The 20705-nt window shown below is 38.2% G+C and overlaps 1 long non-coding RNA gene across 1 annotated transcript in view; it reads right to left on the bottom strand.

Moving 5' to 3' along the window:
* The window catches only part of LOC110827522 (uncharacterized), a 40524-nt gene extending 25107 nt beyond the window's left edge, over positions 1–15417 (bottom strand). The window contains exon 1 of the long non-coding RNA XR_002542361.1: positions 15284–15417. This is a non-coding gene — a long non-coding RNA (uncharacterized LOC110827522). The remainder of the gene's footprint in view (positions 1–15283) is intronic.
* Positions 15418–20705: the final 5288 nt, after the last annotated feature.

Raw genomic sequence — 20705 nt, 5'->3', positions numbered from 1 at the left:
ATATCCGGTCCTCAGGCAGACAGACTTTGGCCATGCAGACTCAAGACTGGATCTTTTTGCTCCTAGACAGAACGCATAAAGGATGATGTCCGGTACATTCTAACACGCGACCTGCCGGGCGCAAAAAACCTCCGGCTCAGGAAATTCCATACGAAAATTATCTTTATAATATTACAGATTGTATATATCTGCAAGGAAGAGCTTTAATCTGATGTAGATAATCATTCAAAATACTTGGTCTTTTGTAGAATGTACTTATGGTGTTCCAAAAAATATGAATTCAACACATCAAAACCACTTACAAGTGTGAGAATTTAACAAATGAATGATAAGAAGTATTACAAAGAATATGCTCGCCAAAGAAAGATTTATTCGCCACCCCAAGGCCGTAACATTTATTTATTATTATTATTATTATTATTTATTATTGACTGTAAATGGGTTTATACCCGGTGGCAGTGACCTACAATAAGATACAAAACAATGAGACAGAACAGAACAATGAGATACATCAACACAATGAGACAGAACAAAACAATAAACAAAAGGACACAACAAAAACAATAAGCACAACAAACAATGAGATACATCAACACAGAAACAGAACAAAACAATAAACAAAAGGACACAACAAAAACAATAAGCACAACAAACAATGAGATACATCAATACAGAGACAGAACAAAACAATAAAAAAGGACACAAAAACAATAAGACACAACAAACAATGAGATACATCAACACAGAGACAGAACAAAACAATAAAAAAAGGACACAACAAAAACAATAAGACACACAAACAATGAGATACATCAACACAGACAGAACAAAACAATAAAAGAAGGACACAACAAAAACAATAAGACACAACAAAACAACACATCCCACTCAAAATCAACCAACTCATAAATTACAAAACCATCCAACCTAAAGTACTTAACTTAAAAAAAAAATTAATACACAATTAATAGACAATTATGAAGTCTAGACCTCTCAGCATTGAAGTTAGCTCTGTGCATATGAAGGATCAGTAACAACACTGTTACGACACTTAAACAGAACATTCTAAGACACTATAATCTGCTCGTTTATCTCATCGTATGCAATTAAATTTTAATTTTCCTTTATCCAATCGTTCTACTGCCGATATAAGAGAATACGTACTTGCAAACGTTCTGCCATACGATTAATATAAAGTTTGAGAAATAAACACCATTAACCGTTCTGGTGAATATTTGGTGAAGAACACAAAGGATTAAATATCTCGTTATGCAATTTTATCCATAGTAGTTACGACTTTTTCCTTCCGTCAAAATATTGTCCTTAACACATTGTTCTGATTCACCAACAATCTCTGTTCATCGCTTAGGCTTTGAGATAAGATAAAATTTTTACCCATATAAAGCGACAGTAAATTTATAGAAACTTATAATATAATTTGTTTATGTATGATTTGAGGTTTTCACAGCGGTGAGTATGAAGATTTCCGTCTTCTGGGTTGTTGCGCTGTGTAGTCTGGTCGATGTTAACCAACGTTTCAGAGGTCCTACTGCTTCCGTCATCAGGGCGATGAGTATGAAGATTTCTGTCTTCTGGGTTGTTGCGCTGTGTAGTCTGGTCGATGTTAAGCAACGTTTCAGAGGTCATACTGCCTCCGTCATCAGGGCGATGAGTATGATGATTTCTGTCTTCTGGGTTGTTGCGCTGTGTAGTCTGGTCGATGTTAACCAACGTTTCAGAGGTCATACTGCCTCCGTCATCAGGGCGATGAGTATGAAGATTTCTGTCTTCTGGGTTGTTGCGCTGTGTAGTCTGGTCGATGTTAACCAACGTTTCAGAGGTCATACTGCCTCCATCATCAGGGCGATGAGTATGAAGATTTCCGTCTTCTGGGTTGTTGCGCTGTGTAGTCTGGTCGATGTTAACCAACGTTTCAGAGGTCCTACTGCCTCCGTCATCAGGGCGATGAGTATGAAGATTTCTGTCTTCTGGGTTGTTGCGCTGTGTAGTCTGGTAGATACATATATTTATATTTCAGTCTATACACAAAACTTGTTTTAAAATAATGTTGTTTAAAATTTTATAACATTTACAATATAAATTGCATTATGTTATATTTTATATTTTATGGCGCCATAAAATAAAATATAAAATATAACATAATGCAATTTATATTGTAAATGTTATAAAATTTTAAACAACATTATTTTAAAACAAGTTTTGTGTATAGACTGAAAAATAAATATATGTATTGATATAACACAAACATGACCCAATTAAGAGATAAAAATTAAAGTCTGGTAGATGTTTACCAACGTTTCAGAGGTCATACTGCCTCCGTCATCAGGGCGATGAAACCCAGAAGACGGAAATCTTCATAATTTGTTTAGTTTCTATAATAAACCGGAAGATAAAAAGATCTTGGACATAATGGTGGTAAACATTTCTCGTAAATAATACTATGAAAACCTACAACATATAAACAATTGCTTTTGAAGGAACGACATCCAGTGTTGTGGTAGCTGACATTGATAATTTACTTGGTAGTCCACATTTTGAATAAATATTATTTCCCTGCATAGCACACGTACTGGCAAGTCGAAGTAAACGCCTGGATACATTTGTATTACAAAACAACAACGAGAATTAAAATGTCAACAATTTTAACATTAAAAACGAAAGTTCAGCTCAAACCAATTCCCTTCAGTTCAATTACTTTTCACCATTCTGTTGTAAACAGTAAGCTATATGTTCACAGGCAAACAACAAAGTAGGCTTAGGGATGTGTCAGAGAGCATATTTTGCAATAACCATGACGTACAATAACATTTTATGTCCAACAAACAAATTTTACAATCAGTTATAAGGTTCACACTGTTTGGTTAACTGGCTATAGTAGAATATTCTCAAAGTGGATAATTGTTTCGACATATAACATACATGGTGAAGCGTAGGGTTATCCCTTCTAACATAATCCAAAATGCTTGGCTTACGATCAGGTACAGTACGTTTTAAAATTCATTGCACTATCGATTATCCTGTGTCTGTTATAACTAAGTTAAACAATGTAAAATATGTTGTTATCTAGGGTATGAGACTTTCGCGGCGAGTACAATCAATAAATCTTCTCACCCGATCAGCCGCGTTAACTGGTTACCGTAGTAAACCGACGTTTCGGGAACCAAATCTTTCCCCATCATCAGGGTTCTGATTGCCCGAGAAGATTTTATTGGTTTATGTTATCTTCTTGCCGAATCGTTCCGGGCATGATCCTAGTTTTGTTTCACTCACCACAAATCGTAGCGAATTACATAGTGAATTGTCTCGCGCTTTGGAAAACTAATTGCAGAAGCTATAGGAATTACAAATAATCGAGATTAAGTGAACTGTCGAAAAAATTATATTTTATATCCCTACTTTACTCTGATAGAGCAGAGGAGAAATGCGAACGAAATTTTCGTTGGAAGGCCCGAAGGTAAGAGATAACTTGGAAGACCTAAGCTTGAACTGAAAGATTATATGAAAATGGATCTTATTGAGAGGGTTGGAAGGTGCAAACTGGATTCTAGTAACTAAGCGTGCTAACACCTTCTCGAGAACTTAGCTCCATGTAGTCAGCTTATTTGTCCCTAATGTACAGATTTCGACCGTAGGGAAGTTAAAACACGAATGTAACACAGAGGAGCTAGTTTTCATGAGAGTGAAGATTGTCGCTGTAAGATCCAGTTGAACGAAATATAGAGTTGTTTATTGAAGATGTTAATAACCGAAATCCAGAAACAGTTACAACTGTATTCATAAAATATATTTTTGGTTTTGTTTTCTGGTTTATTCGAACTCTAGTTAAGATAATTACCGTGTGATTTAAACACGTATCAGTAAATGAAACCTTTCCAAACTTATTGAAATTTTTAATCACACCAAACTGTACATAACTATTTAACTCTCTGACAAAAATATGGAGATATATAGCCCGAAGATAATGCACAGATAATAGCAAAGCCAACCGGTGGACAGCACCTTCAGCCAGCTTCATCCTACTTAACGATGCGATCGAGTGATATCACACCTACTTCGTATTTAGGAGATCCAGAGTTACATATTTGGCCTGGAGACCGACTACATCGACTAAGTCTTTGTATCGATTTTCCTCAGTTCTTCTAGAAAGTGCTGGCTTCATACCTTAAATTGTGTCACGCCCGCTTCCTTCCACATCTTTTCTAATTTATTATTCAGTGATCGACCTCTGTTCGACTCTATATATTTGGTTCTCCATAAGAAGGTATAGAATAGAACAAGTACCTAATATATTCTGAGATATTGACAATGTTGTTAAATAAATCATAAATACACAAAAAGAAATATTTCCATCTTCACAACCATCTACTTAAGAATCATCTTAATGCTATCATCACATCTCCATCCCGGTCTTGCAAGTGGATATTTTCCAAGAGATTCCCTCATTAAAATTCCTTTAGTTATGCATTCATTGTCTTCCCATCTTAGCCAAATACTCAGGTCAAACGAATCTCTTACATTTCAGTATCCTAACAATTCCTGGCGGCATATATAAACAACGAATTTCCGCGTCATATTGTTCACTTCGTCAACTTCGATCCATATAGGCCAATTTTCTGGGCATTTTTCAGGCACGTGTAATTTAGACAACAATGAAACGCCTAAAAGTTTATCCAAATGTAAACACAGTAAAGAATAAACCAGAGACAAAGAGGAAAACACGCATTTTCTATTGAAATTGGGAGAGGAAATAACGTGTTTCCTAATATATATGTTACCTTATGTGATGTCTAATATGTGCAAGAGTAATTTTTTACTCTTTAATTCCATAGTGTGAAAACTGAATATTATTAATTACTAGCCATTAGCATTTTATACAGCCGGCCGCAGTGGCCACGCGGTCTGAGGCATGGACCTCGTGCGCGTGGTCGCTGCGACCGTGGGTTCGAGCCCCACTCAAGGCATGGATGTTTGTCCGCGTATGTCTGTGTTTGTATAGGTAGAGGCCCTGCGTCGGGCTGATCACTCATCCTAGGAGTCCTATCATTGTCCAAACAGATCAAGAAAATGAATAAATGAACCTCGACACCTACGGGTAAAAGTGGATAAAGAGAAAGAAAGAAAGAAAACATTTTATACACGATTTTTAGCAATATTTGAGATAAACGTTTCACGAATACAGTACAGGCATACCTCGTTTTATTGCGCTTCGCTTTATTGCGCCTCGCAGATATTGCGTTTTTTACAAATTAAAGGTTTGCGGCAAACCTGCGTCGAGCAAGTCTATCGGCGCCATTTTCCCAACAGCATGTGCCCACTTCGTGTCTCTGTGTCACATTTTGGTAATTCTCGCAATGTTCTCGTATTGGTTTTTATACATAATGCTATTATTGAACACTTAATAGACTAGTGTAATAGTATAGTGTAAACATAACTTTTATATGCACTGGGAAACCAAAACATTCGTGTGGCTCGCTTTATTGCGGCGGTCTGGAACCGAACCCGCAATATCTCCGAGGTATGCCTGTATAATGTTATCATACAATGATATTAAGTTGTTTTCTTCATATTTGCAAAAATACGGGAGACAGAGAGAAAGCTAGAAGGAAATCACTTAAAAAGTAAAAATACAGAAAGACGAGATAAAAAAGTAGGAAACTGTAATCACATTCGATGGCACTGTAATGATGAACCGCTTAAATTAACTATACATCACGTATGTAAAATTCTGTCTGTTATTTTTTTACAAATAGATTTGCTCTGACACAGGATAATAAGGTGAAAATGGATTTAATCTCCTTGTTATAATTACTGCAGCATTTTCTACTATAATATGAATATGTAATATATTTTGGAACACCTTATAGCACATAGTACGTCACAGGGATTGTTGATTTGATGTATAGGGGGAGAGTTTAATGAATTTTCGCCACAATAGCTTAATGTTTTGCATAATTACCATTACAATATGCATATTATGCAGTACAAGCTGCAGGACACGTTGCGTGCATTAGAATGAAGAGGAGTCCACACGAACGGACACCCTCTCACGCGATGCCGCGGCACAGGATAGATTCTCCATGGCAACCTAGTAGGTTACAAGACTGCAGGAGTCAACAATGAAAACACTTTAAGAACTTTACCATGTCCTTGTGTCTTCTAGCTCAAATATCTCCAGGCTACTGCTCACGGGTTGTATGGCATATTTAAAAACGGAATTGGTGCAATATATTTGTTTCATATTTTTGCGTTGTCGGTCTGTTTCTCCTTTGTTTTACTGCAATAAAGTTTGTGGTCTCGAGCTTACGTTATCCTTTTGCGAATGAAAGCGAGGAAAGTGATTTTACTGATACATTCACACACCCGACCATTTCATTACGTTGGGGAATTGTTAGCCACGCGCAGCTCTCAAACTGGAGGATCACTCCTTGTCGGTTGTCCACGACTGCTTCTTCAATTTATTCGCAGTTACCTTCCACATCTGGAGGCCGTCTCCTTCTTCCGAAATCCGAGGACGCGCCATGTCGTGGTGGCCAGGGAGTCACTTAACGTTGGTGATCGGAGCAAGGAGAATGCAGGGGTGGAGTGTAGCAAGCATAGAGAAATGAGAAATGCTATGCAATATTGGTCTGACATCTTGAAGGGAAGAAACAACTCAGAAGATCTAGGCGTAGATGGGATGATAATATTAAAAGGAACTTAGGGAAATATGGATGGACGGTGGAGACTGGATTCATCGGGCTCAGGATAGGGAGTCGTGGGGATTCTTGTTAACATAGCACAGGTTTTAAAAAAGGGAGAATTTCTTAATTGCAGTGCGTACTATTAGCTTTTCAAGAAGTAATACTATTGTCATCTAGTACAAGATACTAATATTCGATCACAGAAGAAAATTGGAATTATGTGAATATAACTGTGTAAACACATAGTTTCTAACGACTTTCAAAAGCAGACACTTGAAGACCGACGACGATAATGGTTGCTATGTAGTGATACTTCGTGTGGTGAGATTTTCTAAATACACAATAACAAAGAGCCAGAGACCTGAAGACCGTTCGAAGATGTGTGGCTTATCAGACAGTTCTCATATACGTGGTAATGTGAAACAGTCTTCAGATAGAAGATGACTGTCTTCTGGGTTCTTGCGCCGTGTAGTCTGGTGGAAGTTTACCGACGTTTCAGAGGTCCTTGCTGCCTCCATCATCAGGGATATCAGACTTCACGGCGCAACAACCAAAAAGACAGCCATCTTCAAATTCACCGCCTTAAAAACTTCAAATCCTAAACAGTTTTCAGATATTTGCTGAGATAGTCGTCATCTGAGACAATTTTCATATATGTTGTTACGTGAGAAAATTTTTAAAGTAGAATTACATTTTACAAACTGACATCTGACGCCTATTTTGCTTTGATTCAACAAGTCAGTAAACAGGGTGAAAGCCGTGTACTTTTACTACATAATACAGGTAGACTGAAAATTGCTGGAGATTTTCCCCGTACATTGTGTTGGAGTTGAAAACTATGTAATTTTGCATGCAGCATGACATACAAATACAGTGATAGCCCCCTGGTTCTAGCAAACCCCGTCGAATGCCAACATTTCACAAGAACAGATACACGGCCTATACCTCCACAAACATAAAAGTAATAGCCTATGTAATCATCCCATCGAATCATATTTATCGAGTACCGGCAAAATATCAGACATCCTGACATGTGAATACCCTGTTTGCTCATAAGTGTTAAGCTGACATCAATTAAAATAGAAGCGTAGGACTAATGGAATCTCTCACAGCTATTGTTTAAGAATACTATGCCGAGCGTGTACATTTGTTGTGACGTCATACCTGGAGAGCGTTATAATCTGCACATTGCCAGAGGCTGGTCATTTCTGGGTGGACACCGCTATTTATTTAGTCTCTCGGGATTACAATGATGATTATTTCGAGGCCGTTTCATTGTCCAGCTCCGCTACACTCGACGCATTGTCGCTTTAAAATTGCAGCGATGTTATCTCCAACAATAGAGGGTGTGACAACCATCTGCACTGTAACACAGCACATGTATTATTGCAGTACATCTGAGAGGGGAGAAATTTGTTTATCGAGACACGACCCACACATGTAATATTCTGCGAACAATCTAAATGGATTAAATAACACAATGCACGTGGCTCACTCTGTGGTGATTCATGTGACATCAGTATTTCGGCAATGTCAGTTTATTCAACTCATTCCTTGATGGCTGATGTCGGAGTTGCAGGGGCTACTCTTTGAATTGTCAGAGCAAGAAGATATTTATTCCTCTGGTACGTACCCTCGGCAGGAGCTCCGAGAGCCTTTGATTGCTAAGGCTTTAGCACCGATAAAATCAAAGCCTGTCAGTGCACATAATCCTGAGCCACATACGTCTTCATCACATCCTCGCAATTTGTCCCTATCTAAATGTTATTCTCCTAACAAAAAATCTGATTATGAGGTCTTACGAAAATTAGTTATCGGTTCTTGAACTTTAAGAGGCCTATACACTTTTACCCTCTTCCTTACTAATCCTCACTTGAATCTTTCCAGTACTTTGCGGAAACCTAAAGTTAAATTGTATTTTGAGCAGATAAGGTACAAATTATAAAACCTGGAAGATACAATAAAATTGCAAGCCGGACAGTAAATTAGTGGCCTTCAATGTGTTGACCTGTGAGCTATGGATTATGAAACTCATGTTCATAAGATATTTGCATAGAAATGCACAAACTAACCGTCCGCATGGTTCATCACCCAAAATACTTAATTTGTTTTATTTTCAAAATTACTAAACGATTTTAAATAATTTGGTATTTGGGAAGAATGAGTTTAACATCTTCAACATGATCCTTATAATAAATAAAGCTGAAATTGAAACTTCACAACTTTCTTTTAAAGGGCTCATCGAGCAGCAAGTTTTATACGAGAGACAGTGTAATGTCATCACGAACTATAACTTTTATTGTAAAGATTATAATAAGGCGAAAAAGTTTAGAATAAAATGAAGAAATAATTTAGTACTCTCTGTAGCGTGATCATATTTGAGATAAGCGTATGTATCTGCAATATATTTGCATCTATGACTGAGGAAAACCACAACCCCCCCTTATTTTGGAGTTTTGGCGCATCAGTAAAGTCTATAATAGGGTACCCATCGAACACGAATCAGAAGCGTTAAATCTTTATCCAATCTAGTCATTCAAGTAAGGAAAAAATCACTGTAGAAACAAGACTTTTGCTTTAACATAAATGTTAACCAAATTTTTTGTTATCAGCTTCCTACCTCATTGATAACTTATCGCATAACCACCACAAAGTACAGCACATTTGTCTCTAGATTCATGTATTTCTGAGTTACGAACTTTTTCTGCAACTAATCATGTAAATTTATAATTATTTTTAATGTACTAACATTATTTTCGGTACAACAAAAAACCAATCTTCCTCCGAGGCCTTTACGTAGTTAAATAGGTAATACCTACAATAAAAAGTAATACTGTTCTTATTTTTATGATTCTACAGTATTCTATCATGTGTGGGAAAACTATTGTTAGATTTCTCTTGGAGTCGAAAACCATTCAGAATTTTTTACATTCAAATTAATACAAATTTCATTTTACGATTTAAGAATTTTCATCTTACGAACAGTTTTTAATCGAACGATTCATTGTTGTAAATCAAGAGATCGGTGTGATTCAATGATGCATATGCAAAGTTTTGTTGTTTTTTGTAAACCAAATATAACCTATAACAATTCTCAGCCCCTTCAAAACATAGGCCACATTCATCCTTACCTATGGACTCCCAGACCACAATGTTATGAATGAAGACAATTTATTGGACTTTGTAGAATTTTAGTCGAAATGGTACTAAACTAGCCCTACTATTGCAGACAGGTCCAAAAATTACTCAGTAATAATCATAGTGAGATACTGGAAACTGTAACTGCTTGTGTTCTCGAAGAGAATTTGGTGTAGTTCTGCTGTTGTGATTTGCATGCATCCTTCAATTTGTTTATCATAAAGACGGGTCCTGGTTTTTGACATTCTTAATTTTGAAGTTGAACAGTTGCTCATTGCGTTAGGCAGCGCTAAATATTAACGACATTGAGGGAACGCTTTTCATGTTGTCAGATAACTTTTTATTTACACAAAATGACACAATATTGCAGCAGATGCACGGGTTGCGGAGAACTCATCAACAAACCGAGTTCAGAACTAGGCATTTTTGGCATTATCTTCTAAAGCAGAGATACTCAACAATTTAAAACGTGGGGATACATTTACTCTTTATTATCAACTCGTGGACCACCGAGTTATAAATGACGTCAGTTCACTGAAACTATATGACGCAGGTTCACACAGACTGTCAATAAAAAATTATATCAACATATTTGTTGAATAATTAATAAAATTAAGGGACCCGTTAAAAATTAAAATTGTATTTTGAACATAATCATGGATAACCCGCTATTTGAAAAGGCGATTTTTACAAAACATTTTATGGCCGATAAATTTGCCAAGACCCTTCATTTGCTTCATCAGCAGCGATGAAGACCTGTTAGTTACCTTCTCTAGCAAAACGTTTGATCAACTGATCTCTTGCAAGCCACACCCTTCTCAAATCAGTGGGCGATGGCGGTGGGTGAGTCATGACCTATGTTTCAGCCAAACAATCCACAGCGAAACCTGTCTGAACTGGATTCGCAAGAAACCCAAACTGTTTTCGCAACGGAGATACATATTGAAGATTATTAATGTTACACAGCTTATCTTTTAATTGTTGCGATGGGGTGAGATCATGTATTTTGAAGGTGGAATGACGCTGGTAGGGTAGTGCTCGGAAGACGACTGTCCAAGTGCTAAATCATTCATCACAACTCCCACGCGGACCCAGGCCTCCTCGGTGAGAAAGAACCTGTGTTGTGGCAAGCCCTTACATAATACTTTCCCCGTGCTCTGTGCTTTTCAAGTCATAAAAAGTTCGACAATGTTCTAAAATCTGCACTGTTGCTAACTAACTAACTAGATGGCTTACCGAACCCGAAGGTTCATCACCGAATTAACCAAAGCCCTCCACCGGACCCTGTCCTGGGCCAACAAAATCCAGTTTCCTTCAACTCCTATCTCGGATAGATCCCGCCTGAGATTATCCTCCCATCTACGTCTAGGTCTCCCCAGCGGTCTCTTCCCTTCAGGTTTCCCAACCAGTACCCGGTGCACACCTCTTGTCCCATCCATGCGCGCTACATGTCCCGCCCATCTCACTCTTCTCGACTTAATCACCCTCACAATACTGGGGGAGCAGTACAGATTTTTAAGCTCGTCATTGTGCAGTTTTCTCCACGCCCCATCGTCTTCCCTCTTAGGCCCAAATATCCTCCTCAACACCCGATTCTCAAACACCTGCAATCTGTGTTCCTCCCTCTGAGTGAGAGACCATGTTTCGCACCCATACAAAACAACAGGCAAGATTATTGTTTTGTATACTTTAATTTTCAGGTTCTTAGAAATCAGACGGGAAGACAAAATATTTTGGACTGAGAAGTAGCAAGCATTTCCGGAATTTAGTCTCCTCCTAACTTCCTCACAAGTATCATTTTGATTTGTTATTGTTGTTCCCAAATATTTGAACTTTGTAACCCTTTCAAAGGATTTATTAGCTACCCTAAGATAATTTTGCCCGCCTGTCTTCTGATGACGAGATACTAACATGTACTTAGTTTTTTCTGAATTTACTTCCAGCCCCACTTGTCTACCAGCCTCTAGTAAAACTTCTGCGTTCCTCTTTATTGTATTTATATCGTCCCCCAATAAATTAACATCATCAGCATATGCCAATAGCTGATGTGTCCCGTTCAATTGCAAACCCTCCTGCCTACCTTGGACCTTCCTGATGGCGTATTCTAGCGCAAAGTTAAAGAGCAAGGGAGACAAAGCATCTCCTTGTTTTAGACCGTTCTTGATGAGGAATGTCTCAGATACATATTTACCTACTCGAATTTTGCTGCAGGTTTCATTTAAGCACATTTTTATTAGACCCACTAGCTTCTTTGGTATACCAAATTCAATAAGAATATTATATAGCACTTCTCTCTTCACAGAGTCATAGGCTTTTTTGAAATCTATAAATAACTGATGTACAGTCCCACCGAACTCCCATTTTTTCTCTAGTATCTGACGAATGCAAAAGATCTGATCAATCGTTGATCTGTTTCGTCTGAACCCACACTGATGATCCCCAATAGTTTCATTCGCATATGGGGTTAATCTTGCCAAAAGAATGTTGGATAGAATTTTGTATGAGGTTGATAGCAGCGATATTCCTCGGTAATTACCACACTCAGTCTTGTCCCCCTTCTTATAAATAGGAATAATTATGGATTCCTTCCATTGATGTGGCATCTCTTCCTTATCCCAAATTAACTGAATAAGCTTATGGATCCTCATATGCAACCCTTTGCCACCTGCTTTAATTAATTCGGCCGGAATCTGATCAATTCCTGGAGATTTATAACTTTTCAACTTCCCAATGGCTAGTTCCACTTCATCTAAGCTAGGTTCTGGCACCAACAGTTCAGCTGTATGCATTTTAATCTGTCTAATATCACCAGTATTATGAACATTTAAGAGCTCGCTAAAGAAATTTTTCCACCTATTCACAATTTTTATTGGATCTGCAAGCAAATTGCCACTATCATCCTTTACCAAATTAGTCTGGGGTTGATATCCTTTCTTAAAGTTATTAATGCCTCTGTACAGGTCTCTGATGTTTTTTTCCTTATTATTTGTCTCAAGTTCAGCAATTTTGCCCTTCAGGTATTCCCTTTTCTTAGTCCTAAAGGTTCTACTAGCCTCACGTCTCACGTTACATAGATTATCCGCATTTGTTTTGTTTGGGTTCTGCAACCATTGAAATTTTGTTTGCTTCCTTCGATCTATTAATTTTGAACATTCTTCATCAAACCACGGTTTATTTTGCTTTCTCCTGTAGTATCCTAGTTTCTCTTTTGCTGAAATTTTGATGCAGTTTCTGACATTTTCCCACTCCCTGTTGATGTCCACACTTTCATTATCCTCATTTGTCTCTAAAATTTGAAACCTATTCGAAATTTCAACTTGATATTGTTCCTTTGCCTCTCCCTCACTTAATTTTTTCAAATCAAATCTTTCTGTGTCAAAATTTTGTTTAGTTCGTCTACTTACTGAAAGCCGCTCCCTCACTTTTGCTACCACCAGATAATGATCAGTGTCGCAATCTGCTCCTCTGAATGATCTCACATCAATTACATTTGTCTGCCTTCTCTTATCTACTAAAACATGATCTATTTGATTGTGTGTTCTGCCATCTGGGGAAGTCCAAGTGTATTTATGAACATCACGGTGTGGAAATTTTGTACTTTTTACAATTAAATCTTTTGACGTAGCGAAGGTCACTGCTCTGACGCCATTATCATTACTAAGTGCATGGAGACTCTCGCTGCCTATTGTGGGTTTGAAGACATCCTCCCTCCCAATTTTTGCATTGAAATCTCCTAGCAGAATTTTCATGTGATACTTGCCAAATGTATCAAATACTGATTCCAATTCTTCATAAAAGCTATCCTTGATATCATCGCTTTTGTCTTCAGTTGGGGCATGAACATTAAGGACAATGATGTCGCACCAACGTCCTTCCAAAATTACGTAAGACAACCTGTCACTAACAAATTCTACTCTCTTAACTGCTGCCCTAATTCTGCTATGAACAAAAAAACCCGTCCCTAGCTGATGATTGTCATTCCCCTTTCCATAGAAAAATGTAAAATTGTCCACTGGGATCGTGCCCTCCCCCTCCCATCGCACTTCCTGCACTGCCACTAAGTCTAACTTATAATTCCCTAATTCCCTACACACTGATTTCAGTGCCCCAGCCCTATAGAGGCTCCTAATGTTCCAGGTACCAAATCTCATGTCCTTTTTCAATTGCCGTGGTCGTGCCAAAGAGTCCGTCCTGATCCGAGGCTTGGTTGATTTTTTCGTAACACATATTTTTTTTAAAGGTGAAAGGTTGTTAGCCCTACACCCAACCCCCAACCTGGAGGACCAGGGTATCACTCTTAGTCTAGCGCATCTCCTTAGACCTGTCCGGCTTGGGTGACCCTACCATGAGCCGAAGCTCAGGCCGGCATAGCCCTAAGGGTCATTTGAGCACGCAAGCCTCCTCACCCGGCAGATTGCCTTCGACAAGGTGGTGATACCTTCGAGAAGGGCACTGTTGCTAGGCGGTATAAATTGTTTCAAATTTTTATTTATCGTTCTTGTAATCACAGCATTCTGCAAATACTTTGTCGCAGGTCGGACTTAATTCTTTCAAATTTGTGACACAATTATTCCTTCTGTAAGTTAGAGGGAGATAAGTGCGAAATAAAATGCTGTGAAAAAAAGGCGATACACACTGCAGTCGACTCTTTTTGGTAAACTGTTGAATTTAATTTGTTTCCCCGTTATAGAACAGCATTCATTAGAGATAATTTTAACACTCGTTGTCACTCTATAGGTCTGTTCACGGGCTAATAGATTTTTCAGACAATGGAGTCGGACATATGCAATTTTTCTGCTGGTTTCTAATTGTAATTACAGTTTTTATGGTCCGGAGCACGTTGCTGTAGCGATAACGTGGAATACTCCGAGTTGCATTAACTTTCGGCTGAACAACGGATTAATTGACATAAATTCTAACGATTTTACTTAGTGTTTCCAGTCGAATTCAGTGACAGTATTTTCAGATTATTCAAAGGCAACAAGAACAGGGATATTTCGGGTACTTGGGAGAAAATTGTTAAAAGGAAGTTACCAACCCGGATTATAACCGTTCAGATATAAATAAAGTAAATAAACAATATTGAAATGTGTACTCTCTCGAGAACACTGAAATTCCAAAGGTGTTTCATGCCACAACACGGGCGGTGACGTCAGCAAGTTTCTTCGTTGATAATCACTGCTCAGAGGAGCTGTAGACTTTGATAACTGTTATTTAAAACAAATGGTGCCATTGCAACTAATAAACCACCATCAATTGCAAATACGTTCACTACAGTTCGTCTTCCTGCCTCATTCGACTCTTCATAGCGTCGTTAAAGAAACTAAAAGTGTATCATCTCATGAATCTCGAATTCATTGGCCCTATCAATGCGTTCTGTAGTTGCAAACAACTTTGTCGTTTGGTCGGAGTGTTAAAGCAATTCATCATACCCTTTGCCTTACCTGACTTACGGTCGAGGTGGTCAGTCAGCTGTAGTGCTGGAGTAAGTAAACTAATTACTAGACCCCACACCTTTACACGGGATCAATGGAGTTGACCATTGCAAGCCGCTCACTAACAAGTTGAACCAACTGCAGAACAGTGTACAGTTCCGACATGGCCTCAAGTCTGCGCATCGCGGGAGGAGAAATAGAAGGAGTGGGGGAATCAAGACCGTGATTCCATATATCGTTTATGGAACCAAGGACACTGACAATTTAGCAACAGACCGGCTGCGAAATATTAACCGTTAGTTATTATGGAATTTATGGATATAGTATCGCAGGTTAATTTAAATTAGATTTGTGACTGATTACGCCTTTCACTTGTTGGGATGGACAGAGTTTTACATTTCAGTTTAATTGGAATAGATTGCATAAAAATAATGCTTTTATGTTCGCTAGCATTACGACGCTACATTTTTTTTTACGTAAATACGTCTATAAGGAAGAGCCATTCGGCAAAAATGCGTTACGAAAAAGGGAAACAAAAAAGGGAAACGAAAAAGTGTAACTTCATTGTTATGTTACCTAGGAAACGTAATCTGTTTATTCGGCATTATTGTTACCTAGGAAACGTCATCTGTTTACTTAGCATTGTTGTTACCTAGGAAACGTTACATTACATTACCTTACCTTACATTACATTACCTTACGTTACATTACCTTGCCTTATATTATATTACTTTATATTACATTCAGCTACCACAGACCCATTTCAAGCGTAACTAATTGAAGTTGAATAATCAATGTCTTAATCAAACTTATCTCAATTGTAAAGCATGTATAAAGGAAATATTTTGAATAATGCCAATATATAAACTTCCTTTCCGTATAGACGTATTTACGTCAAATTCTCCGGAACCGTGGTTCCACTATCACTTTCTCACTCTTAGTAATACCCTAAACGGCTATAAACAAATTGATTCACAATTTCTGAGAGACACATCTAAGAGAATGGACTGGTCCAGGTTTTCTGCGCAAGTCAGATCGCGGAGTCTTCAAGAAATAATAAGACTGTAGTCGCAATATGACAAGTCTGAGTAGAAATTAATATGGATAACCACAATAAATATCAATAATTTAATTCAGACTTGTGAATCCAACCATAAGGTTTCTGAATTACGTAAAGTAGCCCATTCCTGAAAGTATGTGTTTATCTGAAATCCTGAGTTTACCCAGATTTACATTATTCTTTCTTCTTTGTGAACATATTCCATCTCTACTGAGTTCTGTTTATTGTTTTATGTGTAGCATTTCTCTGAGAATTTTGTGAAATCAGATTAAAATGTTTCATTTTTAAATTCACAGATTATACGACATCTAATGACTGAAAGTTGAATGAATTATTTGATATAAGAATGACGAAGATCGATTGGTTATTATGTTCTTTAACGACTCTTTTTAGAGCTTTATAGGTTGCAGCTTTCGTGGTCGGCAAGGTCTTCAGCCAAAAGTAATTCTGTTTACTTAAACCCATCTTACTGAGCACAAACATATTTCGTGCAAAGAACGATTAAATTATAATGAATAATTAGCAGGAAGGTATTTAGAAGTGTCAAGTTGACTAAACTGTTATAGCAGCCTTCTACATGCTTTCTTCTTTCATTTTGCTATGTCTAATGATGTGGCGGGCTAAATGCTGAGTAAGAGGACGTAGAGTTTTTAATCCATCGTTCGCTGCAACCAACGGAAACTGGGAGCTGGATAATTGCTGAAAACCTCAGATCCCTGAAATGCTAATGCTCACTGCGGATTCTTATGTGACATCTCTACGATTTAGTTTAGACATTAAGGTATCAATTATGTACATGTATTTGAACTACATAAAGTGAGATACGGCGTCAGAGCTGCGAAAATACTCTGCTGACTTACCGTGTCGTGAATCAAGATAGGTTGACATAGACAACTACCGACCAGCTCTTTCAAACGTAAAATATTAACAGATGCTTTTATCGTACGAGGCTCGTCCACAAAGTAAGTTTCCCTGGGGCCGTTTACAGAAACAAAACACAATTTCATGGAAATATTTGTTGCAACAGACACAGCAAGTGTCCAGCTATTTTTCAACATATTCGCCACCGGAATTGAGACATTTGTCATACCGTGGGACCAACTTTTGAATACCTGTGTCGTAGAAGTCTGCCGCCTGGGATTGGAACCACTGTGTGACAACCATCTCCGCCTCTCTGTCATTCTCAAAACGCTGACGCTGACCGGACAGGAATTTCTTGAGGTGTAGGAAAAGATGGAAATCACTGGAAGCGAGGTCCGGGCTGTAGGGTGGATGATTAAACACCTCCCAGCTGAACTCCTGCAGGAGACTTGCTGTCCGTCGAGCCGTGTGCGGCCTAGCGTTATCACTGACCGCACTTCACAGTCGGCGGGAGCTAGAATAAGAACCTCCATCTTCAACAGCTGCAACGATGCTACTGTGAGAACGCGGGAAGTGCCGTTAGTGCATGCGCCATGCTACGTCATTGCTCTATCACGTACGCACAGTCGCTTCGCGCAATATAAGGTTTGCTAGCTGTGGGACGAGTGGGAAACTTACTTTGTGGACGCGCCTCGTATATTACCCATAAATAGTAACGTATTAGGAATATAGACTTAACCGTATTTCTTCCTATATCTACAATGTTATTCAGAACCACAAAACATGTTTACAGTTAATTTATTAGGATGTTCTGAATAACTCTTAAGTGCATGAACTTTGACATATAGGCCGTAAATATCATTTATCTGAACACTTCGGAAATGTCTTTATATTAGCACAATTTATGTAATGGTGAGCACGTGACTTTGACTCTGATATAATCGAACAAAAGTCTTCTTCTATGTCTTCCGTGGTTTCGTGTACGTTAGCTTGCAAAATGATAAAATGACTATACCAATGTAGTAACCTGATAGGTTCGAAATGCATTAAAGGATCCAACTCTATAAGAAGACGGCTAAGGAAGAAGCTATCAGCTTTTTGCTAGTCATCATTCATCTTCCACGAGACGTTGTAAGACAGACCGTAACGACGAAAGCTCCGAGTCTTAACATTTGTTCTCTTTAAATGTATTAGGACATTATCTTAAAGTGGCTAATAACGTGGTCGTTAAGTGATTGCCACAAATTGAAGGAGAGAAAATATTAAAGTCCGCACGCAAATCGACCATTATGGTCCTTTGAGTGACCGGCACGCAGAACTTAGAAATCTCAGGATTCTGGATACCGCCGCCCGCCATGACACTTTGATATATTACCAAGCATCGTGACGGACAATTAGCAACACACGCCAATTTGTGATTTAACACACTTTGTACTACAATGTTGCTGTATATACGACTACTTATACTTCTAGCTTCTTACCAAACTCCATGGTGCGTAGGTACACAATTTATAGTTATTAAGATCGCCGTGAAATTCATAAAGTGCACCACTGGTCTTGTTGGTGGGAAAGTACTTTTTCTGACTGTCCGGACAGCCTAGAACGAAAACTTATGTAAGTATTCAAAACATTTAAAATATGTAAAATTATTCATACCAATACAAAAATATATTGTTATTCATCAATTCGGAAGCAACAATTTATACTTCGGTTGATGTTTTGAAGGTGTGAATGGCTATTAACCCCTCGAAGCATGAGAAATGAGAGGCACTTTATTTCGCGAGAGGAAGGAAATCTCAAATACCTACTGCGGTTTCTAACAGCCTGTAACAAATGAAGTTGACACAACACATTTCGACTATCGAGATTTATTACCAGACGCTATTAGTACAAATCGTTTTGTCCCATGAAGTAAGGTATTAAACTATTCTTTATGAAATGAGATTTCATCGAATATGTCTGATACTGTATCATCACTAAGAAAATACAAAACAAGAATAGAAATATTTTTATGCGCTGAGCCCTGGGAATCTTCTAACAAAGTAGCCTACGGCGGAGAGTATGGCGATTGCTATCTTCTGGATTGTTGCGTCTTGTAGTCTGGTAGATGCTTACCACCTTTTCAGAGCCGCTTGCTACCTCCATCACCTGGGCGATGAATAAGCCGCGCGCGAGGAATCGATTTAAGATACGGGAACCAGATGGACAAGGTAGAACCTTGGTCCGACCAAGGTGCAACAACCCAGAAGACAGCCATCTTCATACAGTAAGTAGCTTGTTTTACTATAAACTCTGCCCTTAACTGATTCAGTATGTGCGAACGCGGACGTGATTGAACCAGAAACTTCCTTTACAGCGTTCCCTATTTTAAGATACAAAACACGATATTATGTAGGAACTGAAAAAATACTGAAATCTTATTGGGGGATAATGAGTTTGGGCCGAGATTCGAAACCGGAACTTACCGAACATACATAAATACTGTATCGCCTCTTTCGGTATGAAGTCACCAGTTTTATTTTCTTACTGACGACTTATAAATACAGAACAGGCCTGTGCTGCGTCCTTAAGCAGCCGAATCGTGAACGCCCGCCATGGTGTTACAAACAGCTGTAGTTTGATATTGGTAGATACCTGTCAGGTATCTGCAGCGATTTTAAAAGTGGTCTTTGTATTTTGTAGTAATTAAGTGGGCAAGTACTCTAAATTCTGAGTAATATTCTGAACGTATTACTACACTCTAAAGTTAGCTCCACTCTGACCTAATACCTAGTTGTGTGCACGTTTAGTATATTAAGACCGTAAATACGTAGGCCTTTACCAGGGACACCAAAACTCGAATTTCTGTCAAAGTGTAGATGTTTATATATGTATGTATATACATATTTTTATGTACACATAATACTGTGATTACAGTACTTTCAATTTTCTTATTGTACGTATGAGAAATGATAACAGTAAAGTACTGTATTGTTAGTTATATCTGAATACCCCAAGGGCCGTGATTGCAGAAATGCATAAAGAGTTACGAAATAATGAACTGCCTAAGAGGGTTAAGTCTATTTAAAATTTAGATGCTTCAGAATTTTTATTGGATGATTTGATTTGAAGGAGGGGGGCGGATGGCTCTTAGATTTTTGATTTTCAAAGCATGTACTTCAAACAGAAGCATAAAATGTTCAAACATTGCGCAGAATTAACAAGACGCAAGTCTTTAATTCGGGATAAACAAAAATATAATGCAAACGTTTCTGTTTCCAGACTGTTCGTCTGCAGACATTTTGCGAGACGGGTTGTTCTTTGTACCTGTAACACAGATGACGATCTCCTTACCAAGATTAAAAGACACTTTCTAACATAAAAAGTAATTAAAATTGGGACGACGTCATTGTTTTTAGTGGACCGCGTGACTCTCATTTAGCGCCCCGTGGCAAGAAGAGGCGAAACTGAAAGTGAAGAGGTGGAATAATAAATGTCGGTCAAAAACTGAAAAGAATTTTTGACCGACTT

This window comes from Zootermopsis nevadensis, unplaced genomic scaffold, assembly GCF_977971745.1.
Source record: "Zootermopsis nevadensis isolate Lab colony 2312 unplaced genomic scaffold, Znev_1.0 Znev_ptg000006l, whole genome shotgun sequence".
Lineage (NCBI taxonomy): Eukaryota > Metazoa > Arthropoda > Insecta > Blattodea > Termopsidae > Zootermopsis > Zootermopsis nevadensis.
The sequence above is the reverse complement of the archived record's forward strand: the minus strand, read 5'-3'. Positions and strand labels throughout refer to the sequence as shown.